This window comes from Macrotis lagotis, chromosome 1 (genome assembly GCF_037893015.1).
Source record: "Macrotis lagotis isolate mMagLag1 chromosome 1, bilby.v1.9.chrom.fasta, whole genome shotgun sequence".
Lineage (NCBI taxonomy): Eukaryota > Metazoa > Chordata > Mammalia > Peramelemorphia > Peramelidae > Macrotis > Macrotis lagotis.
Window position 1 is genome coordinate 790,040,420 of NC_133658.1, and position 12,567 is coordinate 790,052,986.

The following is a 12,567-nucleotide window of genomic DNA, read 5'->3' on the forward strand; positions in this document are numbered from 1 at the left end:
ACATGGGTCTAAAAGGGCATACTTTACTCAAAATGGACAATGTAGCTGAAGGAAGGGAATACAGTTACAGTATAACACTATTTATCAAGAAGATATAGCTATATGAGAAAATTCAGGTACCTAAGTGAAGAACATGATGAAGAATGTTTAGATGAATTTCTTGAAGGTAGAAATTTGCTATTGGAGTATAGTATATTATATTCCATATAAACAACAGGGGAGAGAGAAAGAAAAGATGAATGGGAAATAAAGTCCAAGCCTAGAACAGAGGCATGATATAATAGTAATAGATATCTTCAGTTATCTGGAGCTGGAGTTTTCCTCACTCACTGGAAGAAGCAAAATGGTTAATAATCTTTTTCACTTGACTTAAAATAATTTTTTCCTTCAAAAGATGGAGGAGCCAAAGAGGGGAAACTTCTACTGATCTTTTTTTTTACTGGTACTTCTGTTTCTGTTGGTGGTTCTCACCAGCAAAGAACTGGTTGCTAAAATAGAAATAAGTGGAATCCTGGTGTAAATTTACTTTTTCTGCTTAGAATATATGAGAAGAAAAAGAATAGAAAGTCACATATAGTCTTCCACATTCCTAGATTTAGGGAGTGCAGATATATAAAGATTCAGAGATGATCTGGGATCACAGGATCCCATGGTCTAAAATTCTGCAGGAAAAGTCAGCCCAGAGATGTGGGGAGGAACTTGTGAATTAATTGTTCTATCAAGAGGAGACATATTTCTTATGAACGAGTTCTGATAAGACATTGTCAGTCTGATAAGACTGATAGTATTTTAACAGGAATTTATCAATCAATAGATTTTTCTGAAGATATATATACAGAAAATAGAAGAAAAGACAGGTAACATAAAATGAATACCAAAACATGATCTTGTAGAAATAATATCAAGATTATATTTAGAAAATCAGTTACAAAAACTACTTGAAATTATTAACAACTTTAGTAAAGTTGCAAGATACAAAAAAAAACAACCTAAATCACCAGCATTTCCAATAAAGCTCAGCAGCAAAAGATAGAAAGAGAAATTCCATTTAAAATAACTGTAGATAATATAGAACACTTGGGAGTCTACCTGCCAAAAAAACCTGGGAATTATGTAAATATGTAACACTTTTCATACAAATAAAATCAGATCTAACCAATTGAAAAAATTATTTCAAAGAACTAGAAAAAATAATAAGCAAAATTCATCTGGAAAAATAAAAGTTCAAGGATATTAGGAAATACAGTGGGGGGATCCAAAAGAGGGGGGCCTTGCCATGCCAGATCTCATATTATAAAACGGTAGTTATTAAAACAATCTGGTACTGGCTAAGGAATAGAGTAGTGGATTAGTAGAATAAATTAGGTGTGAAATACATTATAGTAAGTAACCATAGTAATCTAGTTTATGATAAATCCCAAGATCAAAGCTTATGGAAGAAAAACTTATTGTTTGACAAATACCACTGGGAAAACTGGATAACAGTAGGACAGAAACAATATATAGATCAATATTTCATACCATAAAGTCAAATAAAGTCAAAATGAATACATGATTTCACATAAAGAGTGATATTATAAGCAAATTAAGAGAGCATTAAATAGTTTATTTTTCAGATTTATGGATAAGGGAAGAATTTAGGATGAAAGAAGATATAGAGAGTATTATAGGATGTAAAGTAGGTAACTTTATTTGCATAAAAATGAAAATATTTTCAAAAAACAAACAATGCAACCAAAATTAGCAAAAGAAAGCAGAAAACTGGAAAAATATTTGCAACAAGTATCTCTGATAAAGGCTTCATTTCTCAAATGTATATAGAGAACTACAACTAATTGATAAAAGTACAAGTCATTCTCCAATTCATAAATGATCAAATGATTTGAAAAGGCAGTTTTCAGACAAAGAAATCAAAGTTATCTATAATCATATGAAAATATTGTAAATCACTGTGATCATAGAAATACAAATTAAAACAATTCTGAAGTACATCCTCATAGCAATCAAATTGGCTAATGTGACAAAAACGGAAAATGTTGAATGTTGCAAGGGATGTAAGGAAACTGGGACAGTAATGCACTGTTAGTGGAGTTGTGAATTGATGCAACTATTCTGGAACTGTGCCCAAAGAACTATAAAATTGTGCATACCCTTTGTTCTAGCAATGCCTTTGCTGGGTCTGTACCCCAAAGACATCCAAAAAAATGGAAAAGGACCTATTTCTACAAAAATATGTATAGCATCTCTTTTTTTTTTTTTTTTGGTAATTTCGAATTGAAAATCAAAGAGATTCCCACTAAGTAGGAAATGGGAAAACAATCTGTGGTCTATGATTGTAATGGAATATTATTTTGCTATTAAGAAATGACAAGCCGGATGATTTCAGAAAAACCTAGAAAGACTTACATGAACTGATGCATAGTGAAGCAAGCAGAAGCAGGAGAATACAACACAGTAACTGCAATATTCTTTGATGAAGAATTGTGAATGACTTTGTTATTCTTAGTATATATTGATCCAAAACAATCCTGAAGGATTAATGATGAAGCATACTATGCCTTCAGAGAAAGAACTGAATGTCTGAATACAGGCTGAAATATACTATTTTTACTTTCTTTCATTTTTTCCTTTATCTTTCTTGTACAAAATGGCTAACATAGAAATATTTGACATAACTATACATGTGGTTTAGAATATTCAAAAATTTAAATAAAATATTAAGTAATTGAAAAAAGGAGTAATATAAGAGTAGCAAAACTCAGAACCAAAGCTAGAAAAGGAATTAAAGATAACAAAACAGTTTGGGTGATTTTTATTTGTTTTTTTTTTGACATATTTGGGAGAGAATCAAAGAGAATTGAAAATTGAATAGGGCCTCTGCTTGAAGTGATGATAGAATGATGATGATGATGATGATGCTAGATAATGAAAAGAAAAAAGAGATGCTCAGATTCCTCATTTCCAAGAAGCCCAGAACCTGACTCACTATATCCTCTCTGCCTTACTTGTTGCTCTTCTCCTTCCATGTTCATGCTCATTCCAAATCCCTTATCTGCCAGTTTATTAGTCTCCTTAAATTCTACCTCTTCACTCAAATTCACCCAAATAGTTGAATGGTTACAAGTCTATCTAGCAAGATATCTTCCTCTTAAACACAATCTTTGATTTCAGTGAGATCTGTAATTCCTTCATCCATCAGTACTTTCTCATCCCTGCTCAGATTCTCCATCCTTTCCAACCTTGACCCCATAATAAGAGACTTGGAGGTTTTTTGGTAATGGCATGTCTCAAGGATCTAGATTTGATCCTATACTTTTTAATGCTTTTCCTCATATCTTAGATAAAGATGTAACTGCATACTTTTCAAGTTTGCAACTGACATGAAGCTATGAATATTTGCTAATATGTTAAAAGATACATCAGACAGGGCAGCTAGGTGGTGCAGTGGATAGAGCACTGGCCCTGGAGTCAGGAGTACCTGAGTTCAAATCCAACCTCAGACACTTAATAATTACCTAGCTGTGTGGCCTTGGGCAAGTCACTTAATCCAATTTGCCTTGCAAAAATAAAACCTAAAAATAAAGATACATCAGACAGAAGGATGGTATGGTATGATAGAAAGAAAGAAGGGGAAGGAAATAAGATTTATTTGCCATCTACTACTATGCTAATTAAGCATATCTATAAGCATTACTTCCTTGATCAAGCAGAAAAAGTACTTTATTTGTTGCCATAGAATTTGTGTTCACATCCCAACTTTTCCACTTGGTAGTTGTCTGATGTGGGGAAAGTAATTTGCCCAGTCTAGATTTCCTTAATGATCTCTAAGTTTCCTTCTAGCACTAAGCCTATGATCCATGAATTTTGGAATGTATATAAGAAGATGGAATTTATTATGGACAAATGCAAATCTTACATTAGTTTCAAAAACTTCACAAATTCTTAGTGTGGGAGGAGTAACCAAGCCAAAGATTTCCCATAAAATGTCTAGGGATTTTAATACACTCACATTTCAAGATGTTTGCATAAGTATGATGTAGAAGCCAAAAGAGGGCCAATTCGGTCTTTTTTTTTAGTTTTTTGCAAGGCAAATGGGGTTAAATGGTTTGCCCAAGACCACACAGCTAGGTAATTATTAAGTGTCTGAGGCTGGATTTGAACTCAGGTCCTCCTGACTCCAGAGCCAGTGCTCTATCCACTGCACCACCTAGCCACCCCTCCAATTCAGTCTTAATCTACAATAGTAGAAGATAATGTTCAGAACCAGATAGTCAATAGTCTTGTTGCCCTATATTCATGGGAGTCAGGACACTGTGTTCCATTCTGAACACCACATTTTAGAATAGACATCAGTAAACTGGACAGTGATAAAAGGAGAGTAAGCAAGAAGATGGAAGAGTCCTGAGAGGATGTCATGAGATAATTGGGTTGAAGGAATATTTTGGAGGACAGAAGCTATTCCAAGAACATGAATTATCTTCCGTGTCATTTGGAGAAGAAATGTCATTTGGAAGAAGGATTGCTTAGCAGAATGAGGAACAACAGGTGGACATGGATAGAGACAGATTTAGATTTCATTTAACAGAAAACTTAGGAGAAGTTTCAGGAAGTACTATGCCACACTTAACTGGAGATCTTGATTTAAAGGGCAAACAATTGCTTTGCAGGTATTGGTTGGGCTAGGTAGCTGGGGTCCTTTCTAGCCAAGAGATTTTATGATTTTTTTTTCCTTCTTAAAATTTCCAGTTGTCCTTGAATTCAGTAGACAGAGTATCAGAACAAATCTCCTTACTTTTCCCTGCCCCTGAATCCCCAACTCCTTGTCTGAATCAGGTATTAGTATTTGGAGAAGAGACTAGATTAGAGTGAGGAGAAGATCCAGAAAAAGTAATAGAATTCATGGTGCATGAAGCACTTAGGAGAGTAGAGGACTGTCTGGGATTGGTGAATGATATTTGTCCTTCATTCTCAAAGAAGACCATGACTTCAGGGAAGTGATGCTATGACAAGCACATGAATTGAATTTGAGTGGGTTAGGGGGTCGCTGTTCTAGGTTATCAGTGGCCAAATAAGAATCAGGAAAACTGGAGATGGCCATTGATGTGAAGCAGTCAGGGTAAAATGGCTTGCCCAAGGTCACACAGCTAGTAAGTGACAAGTGTCTGAGGCGGGATTTGAACTCCTGTCCTCCTGATTCTAGCACCAGTGCTCTATCCACTGTGCCACCTAGCTGTCCAGGGTCAATGAATGGAGTGAGTTGGGAATTACCTATAGTTTTTATAAGCTGCCAATATTTCTGAAAGGAAATATATCTAATCATATATTGTAGTTGCAGCCTTATTAGCAGATAGGAGTGCTTTTTTGAGAAGTACCCAACTTTCCTTCAAAATAAGAAATAAGCTTTCTTTTCATCATGCCCATGAGGCGGAGAGCAAGACCATAAGAATGTACTTCCATTCAGACTCAATAATAGTAGGTTTTTGGTGATTCCCATTCCAACCCCTTGTTCATATGTTCTTAGTATCAACCATCTTATAAGTGGAAGTTCTCAGAACAAATAACCTCTGAACTTATCCTTGATCTGTACATTTTTAAATTGCCAAGGCTGTCATATAGAACTCAGTTTTCAAATGTTAAAAGCAAAAAATTCATCTTCAGAAGAAATCTATTCTCCCTACTCTCTCTCTATACACTAGTGGCACTTGTCTTGGAACAAATAAGACTCAAGTTCAAATCAAGTCCCCAAAATTCACTAGCTGTGTGACCCTGGTAAAGTCACTTTGCCTCAGTTTCCTTTACTATAAAATGAAGGTTACTCCATTTGTAGGTTATTATGAGGATTTTTCTGAGATTCAGATGCTTTGTACAGAGCCTATAAAGCAAATGGTAGGCAATATATGAATGCTTGTTCCCTTCCTATCCTTCACTTACCTATCACCTGTGAGCTTTCTTCCAACATGGGATCTTCTTGCCTCTGATTAGAGTTTCAGTTGCAGCATCTCCCTCTTTCCTAGCACAATCCATTACAGTTTTGAAGTTTTTGTTATATTGACACTTAATCTGAATCCCTTGTAACTTCAATCCTAGTTCTCCCCAAACAGAACACTTCTAGATTGCTTCTATTGTAACACTATGGCGATGTAACCCTTAACTTTTTTTTTCTAGGCATGGCATGTTGTCAAATTTCCTCATCATTCTGGTTGCTCTTCTCTGGCAAATTATAAATAGCAATATTATGTGTAATCCCCAAAACTGAACATTGGGGACACAATTCTTTTTCAATTCAATTTTCAGTTATCTTTTTCACATTCATACACATGACTCTTACTGAACTTGTATTCCCTCAGTCTCTTTTTATGTGAATTAATGTCTACGTATGTATTTGTGCAATTGTTGTTTTAGCCCAAATATAAGACTTCAAATTTTCCCTATGAATTTCATCTTACTAAATTTGTACCTACATGCTAAACTGTTGATCTCCTTTTGAATCCTAAATCTGTCATCTACCATATTAATTAAGCCATCTCCCAATTGGGATAGCTAGGTTGCAAAGTGGTTAGAGCACTGGCCCTGGAAACTGGAGGACCTGAGTTCAAATCCATCCTCAGACACTTAAAAAATTATTAGCTGTGTGACTTTGGGCAAGTCACTTAACCCCATAACTTTGCAAAAAAAAAAATGCATAGTATTTCCCCATTTCCCAATTTCATAGAATCTACAAGCTACATCTTCCTGCCAGTTTCTAATAAACTGGAAAATACCAAGTACAGAATCTTATGGACAAACATCTAAGATTCTCTAGGTCTGGTCAAGTTCAAAATTTAACTAAATCTTCTAAGCCAGTTCATATCTCTCCATCTTGCCTGCAGAAATATCATAGAGACACTTTATAAAATGCATTCTCAAAATCAGATATGCTATGTCTACATTATTTTTCTCAATCAGTCTAATAACCCTGTCAAAAAACCATTCAGCTTAAAGAAAACTTAGAACTCTCATAATAAGACTACTGTCTTTGGAGTTAGAGAACTTCAGTTCAAATTTCACTTCTGCCACTTGTTATCCATATGATCTTAGGCAATCACTTAACCTTCCTGGGTCTCAGTTTCTTCAGCTGTAAGATAAGAGGGTTGGACTAGATGTCCTTTAAGATTCCTTCCAGCTCAAGTTCTATATTGTTTTAGTGGGTTTTACTTGGGACTAGTATTTGTTATCAAATAGCAAGGACTTTTTGGAGAATCAAAACACTTTAATTTTCCAGATCAATTTTTCCATATGTATACTTACTTTCAATAAGTCTTTTTTTAATTGGGAAAATTAGATAATTACCTTCCAAGAAATTGCACAATTTCACAAAACTTTACACTTTCTGCTTTGCTTTATAAGTCAATATATCTTGAAGTCATCTCAGTTTATTCATAGTCTTTTTTTAAAAAACTTGAAATTTTTCTTTATAAATTTACTGTACTTTATCCATGAATGCTTTGTAATACTCCAGGAATCATTTTTTAATGGGTAACATAACACATGGTGGTTGTTCTTTTTCAAATAGGACCACAATGACATCACTGATCAGACCTTTGCAAGCTCACAAGGCTCTACCACAAATTGGGCTCAAATAGTCCATATGAACATTTGGAATGAAGATGACTCTAAATTTGTGTATCACATGTTTCTTTTGAGCTACTGCAATTCTGCTTAGCTCATAGAACACAGCACTTGCTTTGATGCAGGCACACCATGCTGGGTGGTCCTATGCCAATGTCTCCAGTACCTCACAGTTGATTCCAAAGTTCTTCAGAGTGTCCTTGTTTTGTTTCTTCTTATCTCTATGTAAGCATTTGCCTTGTGTAGGTTTTCCAAATTGCAATAACTAAAAGTAAACCCACCCTGGAGGGACCTATCATCATATTTGCATTTCTCTTCTATTTGGGATTTGGTACTCAAGCTTCAATTACAGGTGTTTGTTTCATCATCATTGCCTTGATTATTAACACTTTTACTTTCCTGTCTCTTCAGACTTCCTGATTTTGCCCAATTATCCTTAATATAGACATTGGTACAAAAAAATTAGAGACAAAAATATCACTAATAACGTAAGTGCACACTGGTTATTTTACAGGCAATCTGCTAAAACACACCAACAATCAATTGTAGTTTTACATTCTAAATTTTGGAACCTGTTCTTTAATTGACTTAGGAAAGAAAATTTTTGGACATGTAATTATTACCAGTCCTTCTCCGATAATCACCTAGGTTCTGGACCTCCAAGTCATCTTTGACAATTTAATCTTACCCATCCAAAATATCCTTCCACATAGGATTCTTTCTAGATCTACATCACTCCTGTAACCCCATTCCCTCAACTCATATGTCTCCCATCTTAGTGCAAACTTTCATCCCAACTTCTGCAATGTGTTTTCCCCCCTGCTAAAGTGATATTCCTAAAGCACAGAATCTGATAAGTCATCCGCCTGTACAAAAAGCTTCAGTAGCTTTTTCCTGTTTTTTTCCCTATTTATTACCTATATGATCAAGAGGAATGAACCCTTTGCTTTGGCATTTCAGTTCCTTCATAATCTGGAGCCAAATTATCCTTCCACACTTAGTTTATATTATTGCTCTTCATTCCTATTATACTTTAGATAAACTGGCCTCCTTGCTGTTCCCCACAAATGGCATTACCCTTTCTTTCTTTGAGTCCCTTTGTGAGGCTTCCTCTTCATGCCTGAGAGGAAGGCATCCTCTACCCCTATCCAGAGATGTTGAGAAGATCAAATGAGATAATAGGTATAAATCACTTTGCAAGTCTTAAAATAGAGTATAAATGCCTGTAGTTGTTGTTAGTTGCCTACAGTGACCAGGTTTCCATTCTATTAATTGAATTCCTGGTGCCTTCTAATCCATTCCTCTTGAATCCAAGCAATACTTATAGAGCAAAAGAGGATTGGGCTGGTAAAGGTTTAACACCGGACTCAGAAAAAATGTTAATTTTTGTCTTTATATTTTCAGTACTTGACACAGAGTATACGCTTAAAAATACTTGCTGATTGGTTAATTGGTTAGATTTCCACATTGTACCAACACACCAATTAGATATTTCCTACAGATCTGACAAATTAACTGGTTTTCTGGGTGTGGTTTTATGCCAATACAGATTTTTTCCTTTCTGAATTTCCTGACTACTATTTGTAATTCCAGAGTTCTGTCAAACAAATTTGAAAAATGTTACATTTTCTCATTCATTCTGGAATTTTTCCAGAATATTTTCCTCCAAAACATTAGATGCCACCTAGCTGTTAGTTTGAATACTCTACTTTCTTTCTTTTAAAGATTAGACCATGTGCTTATCTCCAGTTCCAAAGCACTTCTCCTAAAATCTACATGCTTCATAAGCAAGCTATTTCAGTAATCTGAAAATGCACTTCATTTAGGACCAGATGGGATGAGCTCATTTAGGACAGGTGCTCTCTTACCAGCAGCTCAATTACCTTGGATTTCAGTTTTTCCTTAACTATTTTTTATGTTTTATACTTCTTTATGTGAAGATTATTCTTTAGATGAAGAAAAGATAAACAAAATAGGAATTAATTTCTACTTTTTTTTTAGTTTTTTTTGCAAGGCAATGGGGTTAAGTAGCTTGCCCAAGGCCACACAGATTAAGTGTCCGAGGTTGGATTTGAACTCAGGTACTCCTGACTCCAGGGCCAGTTCTCTATCCACTGTGCCACCTAGCTGCCCCAATTTCTACTTTTTTAGTGTCATTTTTATCATCATCCTATCCAGTCCAAGCAGTAAGCTTATCCCTTTTGCCCAAAGTCTAACCTTTTTTAAAGCCCTTCTTTTCATCCTTTGTATTTTTCACAATTGACATGTTTTAAGAGTATCTTTTAAATTTTTCCATTATTTTCATCTTTGATATTCTTTAAAAAAAATTCCAAGTCCAGTGTAGAGTTCTCCTTATAGTCATCTCTTTAGACATCATCTTGTTTTCTTTCTTATAAAAATCATTTGCAACTATGTCTTTAGAATTTTGTTTATGAAGGATTTTCATCCTTCTTCAACAGACTTCCCTTGTAAGGTCAAAGGATCACACATATCTTTCCTTGACTTTTATGAAATCCGTCTTATTAATGTCTAGGATACATGTTACACTCTCCCTGGCATCCTCTTCTTATCTTATCATGAACTCTAAAATGTCATGGTTATTTCCTTTTCACATTTCCCCTTGTTTCTGTTTTAAAAATCAAGGCATCCTTGTCTGTCCTAATCAAATTCACAATAGTTCACATTGTACAATTCTGTATCAAACACAGAATTAGAGAACATTAGAGGAAAAGAAAGCAAGTTTTAAATACCATCCAGTTGACCCCTTCTTTTTTCCAGATAAGGAAATTGAGTCCCATAAAATTGAAGGACTAAAGCAACAAAACTAGTTAGTTTCAGTGATAAGGACTAAAACCTAGCTCCAAGTCTCATATTTTTTGGTACCAGAAACTTATCATGTCTCTCCAGACACCAAATCTAATTATCTCCAGACAACAAAATAACATATTCACAAAGGAAAAAAGAAAACTAGGTGTTTGACTTGCTAGATACTTAAACAACTAGGTGATTAATTGGCTTTTAAACTTGACAGCCTCTGGTCTTGGTCTAGATAGGAAGAGAAATAATATTACTTTCAGTGTGACAATACTTAACATTGATCTTACTGGAGCTGTGAATAGCAGTAAGAAAATATCATAATACTACCTTTTTGGATTGAATATTTCATAAAATTAAAGATATGGAACTGGATGGAACCTAAGAGAATACTGAGGCTGAGAATGTCCAAGGTCTCTACCTCAGGTCTCATAGGTGGTAAGCAACAGAACCAGGATTCAAACCCAAGTCTTTTATGAATCTAGTATGTGGTCAACTGTATTTTGAATTTATATAGATTAAAAATATAATCTTGCCATACTAAAATTTCATTAATTTGGAATTTCTGAACATTTAATCATATTGAATTGACAACACTATTTTTACTACCTACCAAAACAAGATTTTCTTAGTAAATTATTGCTCACAAAATGGTAGGGACAGATTTAAAATACTTTTGGGAACGAGCCTGTAGGCACTTTACAAGCACCAATCTTACTATGAATAAAAGGATCTCAAAACCTCTCCTCACAAAAAATTATTCTGGTCAAATATTTTAACTTACTTTGAGATACTGAATGAACTTGAAAGTTATTAAATTTGAAAAGAATCATTGTCGAAAAGTAATCTACTAAGGCATGTCTATAGCACCCTTAAGATTCGAAAAGTGCTTCATATACTTTGTCTCATTTAAGCTTTAAAGTAACCTGTTAGGTAATCAAAACTTGTAATTTGTAGGTATGCACATTTTTCATATGAGAAAACTAATATTTATAGTCTTAATTTTGTGTGACTTTCTTTTGGTCACACAACTAATGAGTACTATAACCAGTATCCAAACCTAGTTCTCTCCTGACTTCAAATCTCACTCTCATTTCAGTACTTCAATTTGGAACCTAGAGTTTTCATTAATCCCCTCCCCTCTCCAATGAGTGAAACTAGTGAGGTTTTCCAGTATTATCACGTTCTTGTGGGAAAGGTTCAGTGCTTTCAGGCTATGATTGTTTTAAATTGAGAAAATTCAATTTTCTCTAATGTTTAATTTGGCTCTTAAATGTTTGTATTCATGTGCATACACCTGAAACATTTAGGAAATGAACTCATCTTCCCACTAAATCAACTCTGCCTTCTAACTATCCTATTTTCATTAATGTTGGCAACATTCTCCCAATCATATAGATTTAAAACATCAGAATTATCTTTGATGCTTCCCTTATCGTTTTCCAACTTCTGCCACTGCTTCCTTTGTAGTCTATTATATGTATCTATCATTTCTTTTCCACCTGACATAACCCTAGTTCTGTCTCTTATTACCTCATACCTGGACTTTTGCAACAGTCTCTCAATATTTTCCCAACCTCCATTACAAACTTCTCTACCCAAAATTAATATCTTCATGATGCTATTGCCTTGCTTATAAATAATCCATGACTCCCCAATTCTTAGAAGCAAAAGTCTAAATCTTATCCCAGAATCCAAGACCCTCTACACAATTTGACCTTACCTATCTTTCCCAAAAATTTTATATTTATAATTTCATTTCATTTAATAATTTCATACTGCACCCTTCACACTATACAAACTAGCCTATTTAATAGTTCCCAAATTTACCTTGTTCTTTTCTCTTTGTTTATATTTTTATTTCCATATGAAATGCCTCCTCCAAACATCTCATCACTTATTGGGGAGGTCTTACCCATTCTTCAAATGTCATCTTCTCCATGATGCCTTCCCAGTGGGAAATTACCATTTGTGAGCTCTCCTAAGATCAATTTTCTATCCCACTCATATGACACTTATCAAATATTGCCTTTGTACTTTAGCTACTTGGGTATATATATACTGTCTCTTTTATTAGACTGTAAGCTCCTTAGAGGTAGGGAACATGTCTCTACATTTTTGTTTACTTTATGATGTCCAGTACAG

The 12,567-nt window shown here is 34.5% G+C and overlaps 1 protein-coding gene across 5 annotated transcripts in view; it reads left to right on the forward strand.

Annotated features, from left to right (window-relative positions):
- NCAM1 (neural cell adhesion molecule 1) overlaps positions 1–12,567 on the forward strand; it is a 513,914-nt gene that overhangs the window by 364,436 nt on the left and 136,911 nt on the right. The window lies entirely within an intron of this gene.